We start from the raw sequence: 18,608 nt of genomic DNA, 5'->3' as shown, positions 1-18,608 counted from the left end.
CCACAACAAAGAGTAGCCCCCGCTCGCCACAACTAGAGAAAGCTTGTGTGCAGCAACGATGACCCAACGCAGCCAAAAAATAAATAAATAAATTTATTTATTTATTAAGGAAAAAACTGCCGGCATGTTTTGCCGAAAAAACCAGGCTGATTCCAAAACTTATATGGAAATGCAAAGGACCTAGACTAGTGAAATACTGAAAAAGAGAAACAAATTTGCAAGACTTACCTAACCTGATTTCAAGACATACTGTATGTAAAGTTACAGTAGCCAAGAGAGTATGATATGAACGTAAAGACAGACAAGTAGACAGATGGAACAGAATACACCCATGCACATGTGGACAAATGATTTTCAACAAAGATCCAAGTACCCTAACTCTGTGAGACCACAAGACACACTGGACATTTTCCTGAAGGGTTAACCTGCGGGGAAGGTGACCTTAATCTGTCATCATAATGCATACAGTGCATCATGGGGCAGTATGCAACATACAAGAAGTTTTAAGGTCACCTCAGACTTTCACCCTCCATCACAGCTTTCCCCACCTCAGCTCACGGTAAATTCAGTATTACAAGATGCTCAGATTAAAATCTGGAGTTACTTTTTTTTTTTCTATTTTGTGTGCGCCATGAGGCATGAGGGATCTTAGTTCCCCGATCAGGGATCAAACCTGTGCCCCCTGCATTGGGAGCGAGAAGTCTTAACCACTGGACTGCCGGAAAGTCCCTTTTTTTTTTTTTTTTGGCTGCAGTTGCCTTCTTGATAGGACTACCCATCATCCAGTCTGCCAGGAAATCCTATTGATTTTGCTGTCAAACACATCTGGGGTCCCACCACTTCTCACACCTCCACTTGCCACACTATCCCCCCTTAATACGACGGAGGTCTGCAAACTGGACCCCCTGCTTTCATTCCTCAGCTCGAAACCTTCCAAAGGCCCTGCAATCACTCAGAGTGAAGCCCCATCCTCTCTTGACCCCAGAGACATGTCCACCCTCCTCCAGCCATGCTGGCCTCCAACACACCAGGCACCCTCCCACCTTGGGGTCCTTTAAGGTTTTCAACAAAATCCCCGATACTTTATAATTTTAACAATCGATTCTTCAATTTGCATCCCAAGTTGAAAATGACCTTTGAAAACATAACTACCATACAATAATCTCTAAATGTCAACAAATGCCCAGTCCATATTCAGCTTCACACAATTTCCCAAAAACGTCTGTACACAGCCTGTTCTAACAGTAGTTGCTAGCTTTTGTGCTAGCATTTGTGCTAGCTGCTCTCTGCCTCCATCACTCTCCCCCACCATGGCTGTCTCCTCTGTGTACCCCCAAGTCACTGCTCAAATGTCTCCCTCAAAGAGGCCCACCCTGCTCACCCTGCCCTTTCTCTCCCACAGCCCTGGCCCCCCCCTCTTCAAACTCCACACAACACAGCTACTGTATCTATGGACTTTCTCACCCGTCAAGAACATAAATGCCACAAGGAAAGGGGTGTCTGCCTGGTGCCTGATTTCATTTCAAGCACCTCCAACAGTGTCTGGTGCTCAATAAATATTTATAGAATGAATGAGCAGAGATGGTTTAACATTGAGGGAGAAAGAACCAATCTGAAGAGTTCACACACCAACAACCCCTTGATACAATTAGAGCAAAATTCACGAAGGAGCAGAAACCAAGCAGAGACCACTTAGCACCATCAGGATTGGGAGCATTTCTCTAAAATAAACTGTAATCACTTTCCACTGGTATATCATTTGGGCTGCTGTGCCATCTACCCCACACTGGCTGGGTTTAGAGAGCTTTTACTGTTTTTATTTCCAACCCATATATTTAAAACGGTATCAAGTAACCCTTAAGTATACAATTACCAACTCATAAGAGACTCTTCCACTCCCTTGATAAATCATTATGGTTTGGCTTTGACCCTGCACCTGAGTACTCCACTTACATGCATACACACACAACACTCCGAATCTTCGACCTACCCAAACAACAATTTCCCAATCTGAGGGAGATCACACCTGGTAAGGAGGCAGTGATTGGTGATTTAAATGAAATCAAGTCACTGCACTTTGGGCAACAAAAGTCCACTGTTGCCACTTCATCCTCTCCAGCTCAGGCAAGAGAGGTCCGCTCCCTTTTAACATAAGGGGAGGAGCCCCCAGCCAGACACTGGCTGCTATCTAGGGAGCTCCAGTTCCTTAGAGACGCTCTAGCTACAATGCCCATGGCCAGCCCAGGGACAGCTCTCAGAGTCCATGGGCACCTGATGGGGAAGCCTGGGCTCTCCAAGGTGCCCCCCAGAGGGCCCCATCATCCTTTCCGAGGCCTGGCCCTATGGAAGCTGCACACCTCTGATCTCCTCCTACCACCGTCTGCACTCACCAAACACTTGAGCAGTCTCTAAATTTCTTCAATTGTATCTGCACCCAAATATTTACCACTCTGGCTCTAATCCAATCCCGGGAACATATTAAGCCAAAAAACCTCCAAGATGAAACCCAGCAATAATACTTATTCACCTTCTCCCACCCCTAGGTCCACAAAGTCCACTTGTTCCACACAAAATGAGCACCCCACCCAGACCCTCTCTGCCAACAGTCTTAGTGACTGTACTGCTAACTGTCAAGGAGAGGAAGTCCCCAGCTAGCTCTATGAGAAAGGGAGAAACTAAGGCAGGGCAATAGTGGATCATCTCAAGGAAGCCCAGAGGTCACAGTGCTCCAACATGCGCTGGCTGGTTAGGGAAAGATTAACTTGGGTCAGAGTCAATTCCCTAATCCAAGGGTCGGCAAACTACTGCCTGGGCCTGTTCTGGCGAATGGTTTTCCTGGGACACAGCCACACCCACTCAAGTTTGCACTGTCTCCAGCTGCTTTCACCTACAGGGAAGAGCTGAGTGGTAATGACAAAGACAGTAACAGCCGAAAATAATGACTACCTGATCCTTGAAAGCAGGAGGGAACCATGGCCCTAACAGGCTCTGCTGAGCATTAAAGGAACAGAGATGACTCAGGCAGAGGAGCATGCCTGAGACAAGAAGTCAAGGCAGAGGCACAGCAAGGGGGTGCTTCAGCTCCACGTCAGCCCCAGGGGACCAAGCAGTACCTGCTCTCCCCAAGGCAAAGAGCCTCATTAACCCTATATCCCCCCAGAGTGAGGGAGAGCATGACTAGGCAGACTAGAGAGGCAAAGAACCAACCCCATGAAGGCCAAGGAGCCGACAGTGAGGCCAGCTGCACAAGCCTATCCTTGGCAACCAGAGCTGACCGGTCTCCACTGTCAAGCCAAAGCATCCACCAGGGTAACAACCAGTATGTGCCCTCCAGACACCCGTCTGCCCCTGCCTCTCCTCCCTCAGCCACAGTAACCACGGCCTCACCAAGAGACAGACTGTCCACTCCCCACACTATGCCAATGCAGCTGTTCCTAAAGCTCCTTAAAACCCCCCAACACCTCACCACAGCCTTTAAGGCCCTGACTGTTTAGGCGCAGGTGACCATATAAAGTCATCTGGCATGCACATAGTATGTGTACACACACCATGCTCCTGGCTCCAACCACACAGGCCTTGTTTCGATTCATCTTACCCACCATATCTGCCTTCCTCCACGACTGGGCCTTTGCACATGCTGTTCTCACTGCCATGAAAGTCCTTCCTTCCCCCCACTCACCTTTCAGACTCAAAACACGTGTTACTCAGGCACCCTCTCCCCGCTTCCATCCCCGAGGACTACAGCCCCATCACGTGGCACAGCTGATATTGCCATCTGACATCAAGCATCCCACTAGGTTCTCTCCCCCAAATGCTCTACACTCCACAAGAGAAAGGGAGCTTGCTCATCTCCTTATCCAAGGCCCAAGGAGGCATGGAGAAGAAATGACAAAATGGCATCCTCTGTGAGTTATAAATACTCAACCACTATGTTTTCACCACCAACTTGATGCAAAGACATAACAATATGGGCTTCCCTGGTGGCGCAGTGGTTGAGAGTCCGCCTGCCAGTGCAGGGAACACAGGTTCGTGCCCCAGTCCGGGAGGATCCCACATGCTGCGGAGCGGCTGGGCCCGTGAGCCATGGCCGCTGAGCTTGCGTATCTGGACCCTGTGCTCCGCAACGGGAGAGGCCACGACGGTGAGAGGCCCGCGTACCGTAAAAAAAAAAAAAAAAAAAAAAAAAACCCACATAACAATATAAATATAACATCAAGAAGAAACAATATGGAGATAGGTAAGGCCACAGCGTCGCCACAGTCCCTGCAGAGCCCAGAGCTTCTTGGGGTGGGGGGGAGCTCTCCCCAACTCCCTCACATGGCTGTTTGGAGAAAGGCGCCTGGAGATTCCCATAGGACTCAATGGCCTTGTGTCTGGAAGGGCCTCCCCTATCACCACTAAGAAGTGTGACCTACCCTAGCACCCATTCACCCACACCGTGCACTCTCCTCCCCCTTTCTGTTGCCAAGATTCCATATCCCTCCCTAAAAAACCCATTGACAATCCTTCCAACAGAAGCCCCTGCCCTCTCGAAGACTTGACTCCAGCATGACCCTGCTTTCTTCTGAGCATCCCTCCCTTTCACACTACCAGACCATCCTGATGATACTGAACAGAATCCTACTGATGAATTACACAGCCAGCTGCTCAGCCAGGACCCTCCTGACAATTAAACAGTCCGTCCAGCCTGGGGCCAAATCCAACTGTGCCCCTGGGAGCCCACCTAGCCCCTTAGGACTCAAGAACATCCTGAGGACCAAGTGGCAGGCCCTGGCTCCAGGCAGGCTCTCAAAGAGAAGCAACTAGTTCTTACTTTGACTACTATGATTAATGTTGTTCCTCAAAATATTTTGATTCCTTATAACAAGGTTCCTTTCAGTGTTTCCACCCTCGTCCCCTAGCAGCTGCCCAGGCAGTCCACTCGGCAGTTCAAAACTTCAGATAAATCCCCATACTTAAAATGCCCAGGGATCAGGAACTTCCCTGGTGGTCTAGTGGTAAAGAATCCGCCTTCTAATGCGGGGAACGCGGGTTCGATCCCTGGTCAGGGAACTAAGATCACAAAGGCCACAGGGCAACTAAGCCCGCACGACACAACTACTGAGCTCGCGCGCCTCAACAACAGAGCCTGCATGCCTCAAACTATAGAGCCAACGCACTCTGGAGCCAGCACACAACAACTAGAGAAGAGAAAACCGGCACGCCACAACTAGAGAGAAGCATGTGTGCCGCAACAAAAGATCCCGCGTGCTGCAACTGACCCAACACAGCCAAAAATAATAAAAAATAAATTAAATAAAACAAAATAAATGAATAAAATAAAAAATAAGATAAAATTTTAAAAAGCCCAGGGATCAAATGTTCACATCTAGACAAGTCTGAGACTTTGGTAGGTGTCTGAAATGTCTAGCATTAGGGCATTACGATATTAAAGGATACCTTGAAGAAAATGTCACAAGAAAAAAAGAGGAAATAACTTCTGTGTTAGTAATGAGGACCCACGAACTAGAGTCTCCCCTTCTGTGCATACACACCAATATGTGCCATACTAAGGGAATTCTCTAACGAAGAGCCACAGAAAACCAAGGAACACCTTCAATCTCTGTGCTGAACAATGGAAAAGAGAAGACCTCAAATGTTCCTGGACTGTCCCCCTAAATCTGCAGACTCCAGTTCTGTGTGACTCCACTGAGGGGAGGAAGTGCATCCAGGCCCCACCACTCTAGGGACCAAAGAACACCCACGGCATCACGCTCCCAAGATGATGTTACAATGAGCCTTCTAGAACCACGTATATATCTTTTTTTTTTTTTTAAGCCCCTAGTATCTGGCATAAGGTAGACCATCAAAATATGAGTGCCTCTGTTCATTTCTCCCTAAGCTAACTCTTGGAGGATAAAAATGCATGCTCTAGGCTTCCCTGGTGGTGCAGTGGTTAAGAATCCGCCTGCCGGGCTTCCCTGGTGACACAGGGCTTGGGAGTCCACCTGCCAACGCAGGGGACACGGGTTCGCTCCCTGGTCGGGGAGGATCCCACATGCCGCGGAGCAACTAAGCCCGTGCACCACAACCACTGAGCCTGCGCTCTATAGCCCGCAAGCCACAACTGCTGAGCCTGCGTGCCACAACTAGTGCAGCCCATGTGTCTAGAGCCCGTGCTTCGCAACAAGAGAAGCCACCACAATGAGAAGCCCGCATGCAGCAACGAAGACCCAATGCAGCCAAAAATAAATAAATAAATTTATTTTTTAAAATGCATGCATGCTCTCATAAGGATGCAGGATATTTCTGAATTCAGAAAAGTTCTGGGTTTTGTTCTGTTTTTTTTTTACTACGCTAAAATATACATAACATAAAATTTACTGTCTTAATTATTTTTTTGGTCTTAGTCATTTTTAAGTGTACAGTTCAGTGGCATTAAGTACATTCACACTGTTGTACAGCCATCACCATCATCCATCTCCAGAACTTTTTCACCTTGCAAAACTGAAACTCTGTCCCCATTAACTAACTACCCACTAACTACCCATTTTTCCCTCCCTCCCATGCCCATCCAGGCAACCACCATCCTACTTTCTGTCTCTATGAATTTGACTACTCTAGGTGCCTCATATAAACAGAATCATGCAGTATTTGTCCTTTTCTGTCTGGCGTATTTCACTCAGCACAATGTCTCTTTGAGGTAGAACAACAAATCATTTTAAACTTTCGAGGCCTTAGTGTGTACAGAACAAGGCGCATGGGCCTGGTACACCCACAGCCAAAAGAGCATGGCTCTAGAACCCTGTTTTCCAGACCAGCCATGTCCCTGACATGTTCTACTATCAACCAGTCCTTCCCTCTACTCTCCAAATAAACTGCACAAAAAGATACTGGAAAGACTTAGAATAGTGAGATTAAAGCAGCATCTAATGTTATACCTCAGATGGACTTCAAGTATGCCAAGTCTCATCACCCCAGTTCTTGACTCCCAGAGCACTCTGTCTCCCCAGGACACACCTATTCCAGCCCCATCTCACAGCCATGAACCAAGGGAGTCAAGAAATCCCTGTCAGATGAATGAGAAAGAAAACTAACTCATCTTGGGCACAATCTTTTCTTATATGTGGAAGCCAGAGATATCACAGCACAACCCAAACCTATTCCTTGGAGCACCTGAGCCAGACTCAAAAACCCTTACGCAGGCCCACTGGCAGTGTGAGCCCTGAGGTCCAGACACGTCAAACTCACGTCAAACTCAAGACAACAGAGAACAGACAACTAGCCCCAACAGTGCACTCAGCAATCAACATCACTGAAGAGGAAAACACTGCATCCCCACCTCAAGGTCTGAGTACCAAACCCACTTATCTTGTGAGGCTGACACAAAACCAGGCCCAGGGGAGTCAGTCACCACACTGGCCAAGTCCATGGATGCTATGTGGGAAAACAGTGACACCAAATGACCAAGGTACCCAACTCCAACAGGAGGAGGACATTTCGTTCATTACCAATAATTTCAGATAGAAACGCCCATAGCACCTCAATTATCACTTTGGTTAACTGCTCCAGAATAAGGAGAAGGGCAAAAATGATTTTCTGGGGTTCCCCACCTAGTTTGGCCTGGGCAAGCAGGCAGTCTCCTTTCCAACCAGACATGTCCCTGTGTGGCCTGTGACTGCAAAATATAGTGTCCTCCTGGGACGACTAACAAGGGGGAGGCTGAGGAGGTAACCGAGTCTCCAGGACCACTCGGAACAGAAAAATTTGAGAGTGAGGATCACAAAAAGCCCCAACTGCAGAAGATCTCCATCACAGCAGGTGGCCTGAACAGGAGGTTCCCAAAGCAGTGCGCCTCACTGCCAAGAAGGAACCATCCAGGTGGCCTCCATGTCACACAGCATGCCAACCAGCTGTGTCAGTATTTATTTTCATGTCAAGAAATAAAACCTTCAGCCATTCCATTCTTGTGGCACGTTTTCTTGTCTGTTTTTAAAGAAGCAACACCTTATTTATCACACAATCTCCTGGAAAAGCAAGAATCCTTCTTTCACCAAGTGGAGGACTAGGTGTCCTCCACTGCCTCTGAGGGGTCCCGGGCCCTGGCCACAGGCGCCATGTGCTGCCTCAACCCAGGTCCTGTGGCCGTGGGCCTGTGTGTGCTGAGAAAGCAGAAGCAAAGCCACCAGCTGAGCACCTTCTCCATGCTGTAAAGACAGATCCCAACTCTGTGATGACACGGGCACCAACCATGACCTGCATATTCATGGACAGGGCAAAGACCCGCACATCACCCCAAGTCTCTCTGAAGAGCAACATGAAGGCCGTAGGCTGAGCCCAGAGTTTATACTTCCTCACCGGCCATCTTCAAACAGGCAGTCTTGGTGAACAAGCATCAATCTGGCGCAATCTGGTAACTAGGGCAGGTGCTCCCCACAAGTTTAAGAACCGGTATCTCACTTTCCAGAACTGGAATAGAGAAGAGAAAACCTGTTCAAGGGCACGGAGGGAGCAGTGTTCTGTGCTGGCCCCATTGTATATAAATGAAGACCTACCTGGGCCTAAAGGAAAAAACTTCATGGTCTTGAAATCCAAACAAAATCTAAAAGTAGTTCACAAAGCTTATCCCTGTAAGGTCCAAGATAAGACTATTTTGGTCAGGTAGCAGCAGGTAGGATGGCAGAAATATCACCAAAGAAATGTAAACTGGGGGGACTTCTCTGGTGGTGCAGTGGTTAAGAATCTGCCTGCCAATGCAGGGGACATGGGTCCGAGCCCTGGTCCGGGAAGATCCCACATGCCGAGGAGCAACTAAGTCCGTGCGCCACAACTACTGAGCCTGCGCTCTAGAGCCTGCAAGCCACAACTACTGAGCCTGAGTGCCACAACTACTGAAGCCCGTGTGCCTAGAGCCCGTGCTCCACAACAAGAGAAACCACTGCAATGAGAATCCCACACACCACAAACAAGAGTAGCCCTCGCTCGCCACAACTAGAGAAAGCCCGTGCGCAGCAACGAAGACCCAATGCAGCCAAAAATAAAATAAATAAATTTATTTTAAAAAAAAGAAAAAAAGAAATGTAAACTGGGTAGACCACATACTTCAGGAGAGGACCTCCAGTTTTCACCTCTAAAACGCACTCCCCTACTCCCCCCACCCCCTCACCCCTGCCCAGAAGCGCCCCTGTGGCACTTGGGCACTTCCTGGGAGGCAGGGCTACTGTCTCCTCACTACCAAGCAAAGCACCCACCAGCTGTTCCACTACTGCTGGACGGACCTGGAGCCTCAGTTGGCCTCTGCCGCCTTGATCCTCATGAAGGGTCCCATCCTCCAGGCAGGCAACAGGAGACTGAGAACAACTGACTGAGGTCTATGTAAGGTGGTACTTTCCAGAACACCAAAGGGTCCGCCTAGATCCAAATCCAGAGCAGCTAGTGAGTACCCAGGCAGGCTGCAAAGGTCAGCATCGTCCACACACAAACGTCCAGATGCCCCCTAGCTGAGTTTTGGACAGAAGGGTAGCCTTGGTAGAATTCTGGAAATCCAGTCTGATGCTGGGTCTTCAAATACAAAACAAGCTACAACCATCTGAGCAACCAAGCTTTCCTAAGAGGCAGAATTCAGTTTCTCTATCTGTCAGGAACCAGGTCAAACAGTCAAAACCATCTAGTAACTTCTGACACGTGGCTGGAACCATCCAACAACCACATCACAGCACTGATGGCTGTGACTAAGGCCACGTGTTCAGCCCAGGAGTCCCGAGGCCTCATGGCAAGGTCCAGGCCAACAAGCCAGTTTCCAGCCCCAGACACTTCCATCATTGCCACAAACTCTGATGATGTATCACAACGATCACAAAAACTGCATGAGTGATTAAAATGCTGCAAAGTTCCAAGGAAGAAACTACAACGATGGCAACATTTATCAGTAAATTGTGGCTTACACTACATAAGCCAATTAAGAACAAATTAAGAGGGACTTCCCTGGTGATTCAATGGCTAAGACTCCACGCTCCCAATGCAGGGGGCTCAGGTTCGATCCCTGGTCAGGGAACTAGATACCACATGCTGTAACTAAGAGTTCGCATGCCCCAACTAAAAAAAGACACTGCATGCCGCGACGAAGATCCCACGTGCCTCAACTAAGACCCGGTGCAGACAAATAAATAAATAAATATTAAAAGTTAAAAAAAAAAAAAATAGAACAAATTGAGAAATGACATGAACAGACACCACATCTTCCTGACAATGTACCCAATGATAAAAGTATGATCAGAGGAGGTCGGAACAGAGGGGCTCCTCAGGGAGGGTGTTTCAGAGAACCGTCAAACTGTCCTCACTGCACCCAGCCCTTATAAGGTAAAATGAGCCCAAGATGGAAGAAGCAGAGCCTTCCCAAGGTCTCAGAGGAGATAGGGAAGAGTGGAGGGTGGGCTACACCAGGCTTCTCTAGGCCATCAGAGCTTCCCAGCACCTTGCATGGGAAGCTTGCACCTTCCTAGACACTTCCCATCACTTTATCCTCACAGAAGGGCCACTGGGGAGAAGAGGTGTGGGGCAGACACAGGGCCTTGCTGGCTGGGAAGAGTTCTGCTTCACTCAGCCGAAGAGCCAGCATCTAGGGAGCAAGCAGGAAGGAAACCGTGCTAGAGAGTCAGACACATAGAGAAGCCCGCTCCTGGAGGAGAGAGGTAGCAAAGACCAAATCCCCGGCCCCTACCAAAGCTTTATTAGAGTGAAAGGCCTGCTTCCTGGGTGCAACGGCGAGGACACCAGAATTTTGAAATACGCTTTGTTTTGGCTTCCGCTGTGAGTTGGAGATTTCCTCGCTGGTAGAAGATTTTAGTACTAAACCTGATGTGCTATGAGGTACAACGCTAATGTCATGTGAATCTCTGACTTAAAATAAGAAGCCCAAAGAAACCTATGGGCTGTGCCCTCAGTGGGACTTTGTCTCTACCTGAGACTCACCCCAGAGTGGGCTGGGGACCCCACAAAAGGCAGGACTCTGCCACACAAAGCCCATGTCCAACACGGACTGAAATGTCTTTCCTCCATTTGCACACATACACACAAGCACAAAGCCATCACACACGTGCATAAGCACATGTGCACACGCACACACAAGGGTGCACACAAAGCCGATATATATATACAGGACACCACATGGGCACACACGAGGCCAGCACACACTTTATCTTCCAGGCAAAGGTGTACTTCTAAGCTGTCAGTTGTTGAGAACATAGACCACACATTCCAGAGAAACACTGTCCTAAGCAGGGTCAGGCTCCCAAGTAGCCCACAAAGTCTGCCTCATTCCAATGTTCTCAAAGCACAGTCCTGCCAATACAACCCAACCCAAAGCAAGAAACCCCCTGGGAAGTTGCCTCGAGTCCCAGGCTACCAGCCCTCCCAGACCAAAAGGGGCAAGGAGGAGAGAGGAGTTGTAGTGCCACGGGGGCAAGGGTAGGGGTGTTCACTCACCTCACCTTTACTGGGCCAGCCTTGCAGGGACCCTCTGGCCTCCTCTGAGGCTTACCCCACTGCCATGCTCTGTCACCAGCCACCTCACACAGACTAGGTCCTACCCAACCATCCAGCACCAAGATCCAGCCTGAGCCCCAGGCACTGCATGTCTGTCCCCAAGACCCCAGTCACACTACTGCTAGAGTGGGGCTCCACTGTCCCCCATGGTCCAGGACTCATCACTGTTCATCGAACTTTGGTGGCACAGAAAAGGGAGGGCCTGACTCTCCACTGAGAAAGCTACCACTGGGCACACAGATTCAAACTGCTACAGAAAAAAAAGCTCACTGCTGACAAAGGCAGGAACATCCAAAGAATTACCTTTAACACGTTGACAAAGAGATTTTGTTACTAAAGGCGGAAAAGAAAAGTGCAACAGTGGATAACGATTATTAAATTCTTTATTTGGTACCAGGCGTGATGCCAGTACTTTACATACCTGATTTCATTTAATCCTCATAACCACAGAATGAAGTACTACCAACACTAACCACACTTCACACTGGGAGACTGTCACTGTCACCAACACTTCACAAGGGGGAATGCCATTGATGCCCACAATTGACAGGTGAAAAAAACAGAGGCTAAGATAAGTCAGGGTGATTGGCCAGGGTCACAGGATTAAGAAGTTAAATGGGGATCCAGATGCAGGTCAGCCATCTCCCAGACCCGGGCTCAAATCTGAACCACACCTTCGAGGGCAGTTGGACTCTTAAGGCCATCCTAAGGCTGGATCCTTCCCAAGGCTACAGGAAAAATTCCTAAAGCAAAGATCAGCACACCCTCGATTCCCTCTTAAAAGAGCACACTAACTTAACCCTTTATTGAATTGCTAGAAACCTCCTGGAGGAATGAGCCTTGTTGTGCAAACCCTCATTCCACGGACCATACAGCAAATTCAATAACTCATGTGCATCTTCACCTTCTGCAAAAGGCACTAAAACCCTCAGAGGTTGACGAAGCACATATTTCTGAGCCCCTACCTGCCAAGGTACATACAAGTCAAGGGAAGGGGCTTAAAGGACTTGATCAACACTACCAAGGACTTCCCTGGTAGTCCAGTGGTTAAGACTGCACTTCCACTGTCGGGGGCGCGGGTTTGATGCTGGTTGGAAATGAAGATCCCTCACGCCACAGGGCACAGCAAAAAATTAAGGGAAAAAAAAAACACTGCCAGCCTAGGTCATAAACTAGGACCTTTTCATCTTCTTTTCCATTGTGTGAGATGTACACACAAGCCAACCACTCTTAGCACTCCACAGAGCAGACCAGGGGTCCCTGGCAAGGAACAGACGTGCAGAATTATCTTCTTTCCTTCCATAGAACAGCACAGCACTCACTCATGAGGTAGGGAACAGAGCAGACACAGACCAGTGGGAAGGAGACAGGTCCTCTGGCCACAGACAGCAAGGAGAGTGCAAGAACAGCAGGAGACACATGGCCCAAGGGACATGGAGCTGGGGGACAGCCCAGGCCCTGTGGGAGCACTTCCCAAGGTGGGTAGTGGCCAGGGCATGTGCTGGCCCTCCCAGCTCTGCATATGAGGCACCAGGCTGCTGCCCTCACCCAACTCACCTGATTCCTCACTCCCACCCATGACCTCAAAATCAGGACCCTGCTGGTGTTCTTGGTCATCATCAGGCAGATGTCACTCTCAGACCCAAGTCATTTTTTTTCCAAGTGCCAGGGCCCCACGGCCCCTTTCCTTCCTGTGTCCACAACCCCTCTCCCTACTCTCAAAACCAGTATTGTCATTGGGTAAGACACCCACCTGTCTTCTCCCCTGAACTCTGCAAGAAGAGTCAGGATTTGGAAACATTTGAGCAATGCATGAAATAGGGAAACATTCTCAAAGTAGGAAGCCGCAGCTGTTGGAAAAATTCATATGGATGTTTCAGAGAAGTGTCTTAATCGCTCTAGGTCTGTTTGGAAAAGGGGCCAAAGCCTCAAGCTGGAAAATTCTCAGAATCTAGAAGATGCTGATTACCGGGACTACCCTGGTGGTCCAGTGGTTGACTTCGCCTTCCAATGCAGGGGGTGTGGGTTCGATCCCTGGTCAGGGAGCTAAGATCCCACATGCCTCAGGGCCAAAAAACCAAAACATAAAACAGAAGCAATATTGTAACAAATCGAATACAGACTTTAAAAATGGTCCACGTCAAAAAAAAAAAAAGAAAGAAAATGCTGATTACCAACCAGCTCCTGGGGCACAGGAATCACATGGAGCCTCTTCCTGGTCCCTCTAATTGCTACAAAGCTCTTTTTCAGGCTAAGTGAAGGGCCACGTCCTTCTAATTTCCACCTATCCATCACTACTTCACTCTTGGGAACAGAGCAGAACAAACTCGTATATACAAGACAGTCCCTCAGATATTTTATTCTTTTACCTGTTATCTATCACACTTTCATCTAACACAAAGCACTATTTGTTTGGGGAGAAAGAGACACAAGGACAAATCAAGTTCCACAACCAGAGCCAGCCGAGATCCGGCAGGGTCAAAGACATGTCCCTCCAGTTCATGAGGGTCCTGAGTCCTGATGGTCCCACGGAACCACCACACCTCAACACACTACATTCTCCTAGTGAAGCAGAAAGTGGCCATCCAGAGCCACAGGCTGCGCGCTGGGTCTCACCAATGCCCACCTTCTCCCAGGCAGTAAACACAATCTCAGACCACCCTTCTCTAGGGCCCAGCTCACCTCACCTTTGCTCACACTCAGCATCCCTAAAACCAAAGACCCACTATCTCAGGGCCTAAGACACCTGTACTGCATTTCACTCCATAGGCCACCTACTGGAGTAGCTTAGGCTCTTCTATGTCAATGGGTTAACTTTTTAACCCATTAGCCAACCCTAGTTCATAGACTTAGAAGACTGGTTAAACTGTTTCAAAGTGACCCTAATTTTTCTAAGCAATTTAAGTTACTTTCTCCCTTCTGCAATAAACCAAGGTAAGGAAGTGGGCATGCTCCCACCATCTTAAACTTCACAGAAGGTGCATGTTTCTCATCTGCTCACCCAATGCTAAGTACCTTCCCCATGTGGCGACCTGTCCACTTTTGCTGCCTTTTGTGTCAGGGTCACCACCTGATCTTATCTCTGGAAAGTAAGAGGAACCCCTTCCATCCTCCCTGAGGGGGGTGAGTGGGTACCTGATGGCACCAACAGCAGGAAAGGCCAACTGTCCAATCCTGAGCTGAGATCCCAACTCACCAATGGGTCTCCTGGAACCCCTCGCCACACCCCACCCAATCTTCTCTCTTCCAAGAACATGGTCAATCCCTCTAACCAGTTCTCCTATGAAATGGTTTAAAGACTACTTCAGCAGGCAGAATGGACTTCCCCACATATAAAGGATATGCAAAAAATAACCTCCCTCAAAGCTTTCTAGCAGCCAGCTTGTGCTGTCCTAGACCCATCCTTATCTGAGTGTTGAGGTCCTTCACTCTTGCCCCAGACTAGCAGAGCTGACCACCAGAGCCTCGTACAGGATCTGATGTCTAGCTTTTTTGAATCTTGAAATGGACACCCAAAATGGATCACCCGAAGGATGACTAAATAATAAGTGTCATTACTTTTTATTAATAGATGGGGAAAAGCAGTTTAATGCTCTTAAAATTGAAAGCCATCAACCACTCAATTCCAGAACAGGAAACACAGCTAGAGGTTTTGTTTTGTTTTGTTTTGAAGGCAGCCCTGAGACTCCAGAAGCAGCCCTGAGTTCTTCTTCCCTGTGTCCTGTCCCATCCTCACACCAGAGATACCATGATGACCTCAAAAAACAAAGCCCTGAGGAAGGAAACCTGCCAATGGACCTACACTACATAAATAAAAGAGAAACCTAAAACAAAACAAAAAATTCTAAACTAACCAGGCCATAAAGAAATAAGGATAACAGAGATCAGACCAGGAAGCACTAGAAGGGAACAGAGATCTATGTTCTCTCTTCCGCAAGTCAACCCAGGGCAGGCCATTCCTCCTCTCAGGCCTCAGTTTCCAGTTTGTAACATCAAGGGCTGTCCTGTTTATCTGGAGGTCTGTATGCTGCCTGCTGGGTTCAGCAAAACAGCATACAGAAGCAAGCTAGTCCCAGGTGAATGTTACATTTGTCTGCTGCCCAAGGGCCAAAAATAGTTACATTTCTAATGCTCTGCCTGACAAATATAAATTGACAGTAAGGCTACAATTACATTTTAATCCAGACTCAGTCCGTTAATATCCTTAACCAAGAAAACTTCAAAAGCAAACTTCAAATGCCTACTACTGACACCTGAGGCTCCCACCACCTACCCAGTCTTTGGCATCGGGAAATGTCACTTGTAAGGTTGAAACAAACAAAAAGCCTCAACAATAAAAACTTTAAAGGTTTGGGGAGACAGGCAAGAGACAGATGATCAACATACAAACTGCTGAGAAGGTCAGCTAATCAAACAAAAGTGTTCAGGAAAATACTAATCAAACCCTCGGAAATCTCCCCAGGTTCCGGTGGGTGTAAGAGAGTCCCAGGGAAGGATCTGACTCCAGAATCCTCTGAAAGAACTGCCCACCATTGAAGGGGGTGGGCATTAACCCTTTACATGCACAAGAATAATACAGGAGAGAAGAGAAAATGAGGTTCAGGTGTTGTCAATGATATGCAAGTCCTGAGAATATCACAGATCTGGAGTGATTCAACCAATTCAATCAACACCTCCAAACCAAGGATTCAGTTTGCCATGCTCCTGCTTTCCCCACACCACTGAGCAATTGGGAGAAAAATGTGTTTCCTCTGTGGATGAATGAAGGTTGTAGCAGCAAAGTTCTCAGACCTGGCTGGCAGAGTGAGCCTGCCCAAAACACACAAGAAAGCTAAAAATATGCTGTTACTGACACAAAAGTCCACCAAATGGAAACTCAAGTGACGAAGATACTGGCCTGAAACCTGCTCACCTCCAAGGTCATGGTGAGCAGCTGCCTCTAAGGTAAGAATGTGTTGAGTCAAGTTTAACAGCACTGACTCAAAGGCTAATTGCACAGAACAACTGCGATTGTAGGAAATGTTACATTGGGATTATATGCAGATTTAAGACCACAAGGTTTTTTCCGCTTCCCTTCTGGATAACCTGACTCACCTTTTAGGTGAGATCTCCTTACAATAAGTTCTGAAGACCTTCAAATTGTTAGGTTGTGGTGGAATTTTGTTAAAAAGAAAATCTAGCTCCTCAATCTGAGTGTTTCATTGTGCATGATAACTGAGATGTAAGACCCAGGGGGATCATCAAGTAGCTGTCCTTTGGGCAGAGAAGCCTTTTGTTTTTTGGTTACTTTTCTCTTTTTGGCCCCCACCTCGAGACACGCGGGATCTTGGTTCCTCGAACAGGGATCGAACCGTGCCCCCTGCAGTGGAAGCTAGGTGTCCTAACCACTAGACCGCCAGGCAATTTCCCAAGAGAAGGATTTCTGTCTCAGAGGTAAATGGAGGATCAAGGGCTAGGATATCCCTGACTACTTTCAAACATTTCCCAATTGCCCTCACAGCCATCCCATGAGATTAAGATACAGTCCCTGTCCATGGATGGGAAAGCTGAGGCCAGGTGGCCAGAAAACCTGCCCAATGCTGAAGAGTGGTAAGTGTAGTCAGATCTGTCAAATTCCCAAACTGGCTAGAGAGCTATAAGTGCGGAAGGAGGACAGGATTCGGGACCAAACTCTCCTGTTTGCCACTGCAAGCACCACCAAGCAACCTACTTCTCATCCCTGACCAGAGTCCACTCAGTGATAAAGCCAGAGGTACAGGGGCATCTCTGGGTTCTCAAAGGCAGGACCCCATGAGAATCTGCCTGGCAAACATCTTACAACTGGAAGGGCTGCCCCTGAAAATCAGAATGTGGGGTTCAGCAAGCTCAGGATCAGGAAAAGAGGCTGTGTCTCCTTTGCCCTGATGAGGTACCACCAACCTAGCCATTCTGTTATCACCAGGGAGGCACTAAGGCTGGTGGGAAAAACATTCATAGTCTGAAATCGGAAAGGTTGGGGCCTGGTCCCAGCTGTAGAAAAATCAGCAAGGTGACTCTGGCAAGTATCACCCTCTGTAGGGACTTCACCTTCTTCCATCTGAAATGTGTTGACAAGGTTGTGGTTCCAAGGGGCAGAGACAGTGATGGTTTGTCCCACAAACACAGAGGTGCTCCACACGTGAGAAGCAGAACAGTCGTTAATGCTTTGGGGCTCTGCCTCATCTGCTCTAGTCATGATGGTACACTCACTGAACTCCAATTTATTGAGCAGGTACACATACTAGGTGCTGTGCTATGCCACTTGCATTTATTATCTCACTCCCAACTCAGCCATTTAAGGCAGACATTACTACCCCCTTTTTAGAAATGGGAAACAGAGGATGAGGTTCACCAACGTCAAGTCACAAGGAAGTGGCCAGGTGAAGCTCACACCCAACCTAAGGCAAAGCCAGGGGCTGACCCATGACACCACTACAGGGACCTGCTACCTGGAAACAGGCCCACGGCCTCACTTGGCAAACAGCAGGTGGTACTGGATGTGGAACAGCCTCCCTGGCACCAGGAGGATCTGGTTGGTCACTATAATGCAGCACCATTTATTAAAAGTATACTCAAAGGCATTACCTCATTTAGGATGAATTAGGTTTGAAGGTTCAAACCAAAAGACCTGACCAGCAAGGCAGGTCAAGTGGTTTCAAGGCTAGAGATGGAGATGCAGAAGGAATGGCTGAAGGATTCAAGTACCTCTGTGAAAATCAAGAGAGAAAGTGGGTGCAGTGCACTGAAGCCGCGCAAAGACCCTTTCCCACATACCCTGGAGGGTTCCAGAGGATTTCAAGTCACTTCCTACAGCTACCTTCAGGTATTCAATTAGAGTAAGTTTCTCTGTCTTCTAAAAGACTAACCTACATTCTCATCACACACAAAAAGAGGTCATAAATACAGCCTAGAAAGCAAAAGGAGGGGCAAGAAGCCCGTGGTCTAACATTCCTCTTGACTAAGAAGTCCTGGATCCTGTTTGCCGGAATCCACAAGTATGTAAGATCTGTCCCCAGCTGGTACTTTTGTTTCTCATAACACCAGTCTCACTACTTCCATCTCACTGC

At 48.1% G+C, this 18,608-nt stretch overlaps 1 protein-coding gene across 12 annotated transcripts in view; it reads right to left on the bottom strand.

The window, feature by feature from the left end:
• GATAD2A (GATA zinc finger domain containing 2A) overlaps nucleotides 1-18,608 on the bottom strand; it is a 100,969-nt gene that overhangs the window by 65,219 nt on the left and 17,142 nt on the right. For 5 of the 12 annotated variants that reach the window (XM_067032561.1, XM_067032565.1, XM_067032568.1 and 2 more), the window contains exon 2: nucleotides 8,338-8,448. The exons of the other annotated variants lie outside the window; for them this stretch is intronic. The gene's annotated coding sequence lies outside the window, so the exon portion shown is untranslated. The remainder of the gene's footprint in view (nucleotides 1-8,337; nucleotides 8,449-18,608) is intronic. 12 annotated transcript variants of the gene reach the window in all.

This window comes from Kogia breviceps, chromosome 4, assembly GCF_026419965.1.
Source record: "Kogia breviceps isolate mKogBre1 chromosome 4, mKogBre1 haplotype 1, whole genome shotgun sequence".
NCBI lineage: Eukaryota > Metazoa > Chordata > Mammalia > Artiodactyla > Physeteridae > Kogia > Kogia breviceps.
Note: the sequence above shows the minus strand (reverse complement) of the source record. Positions and strands in the feature narration are given on the sequence as shown.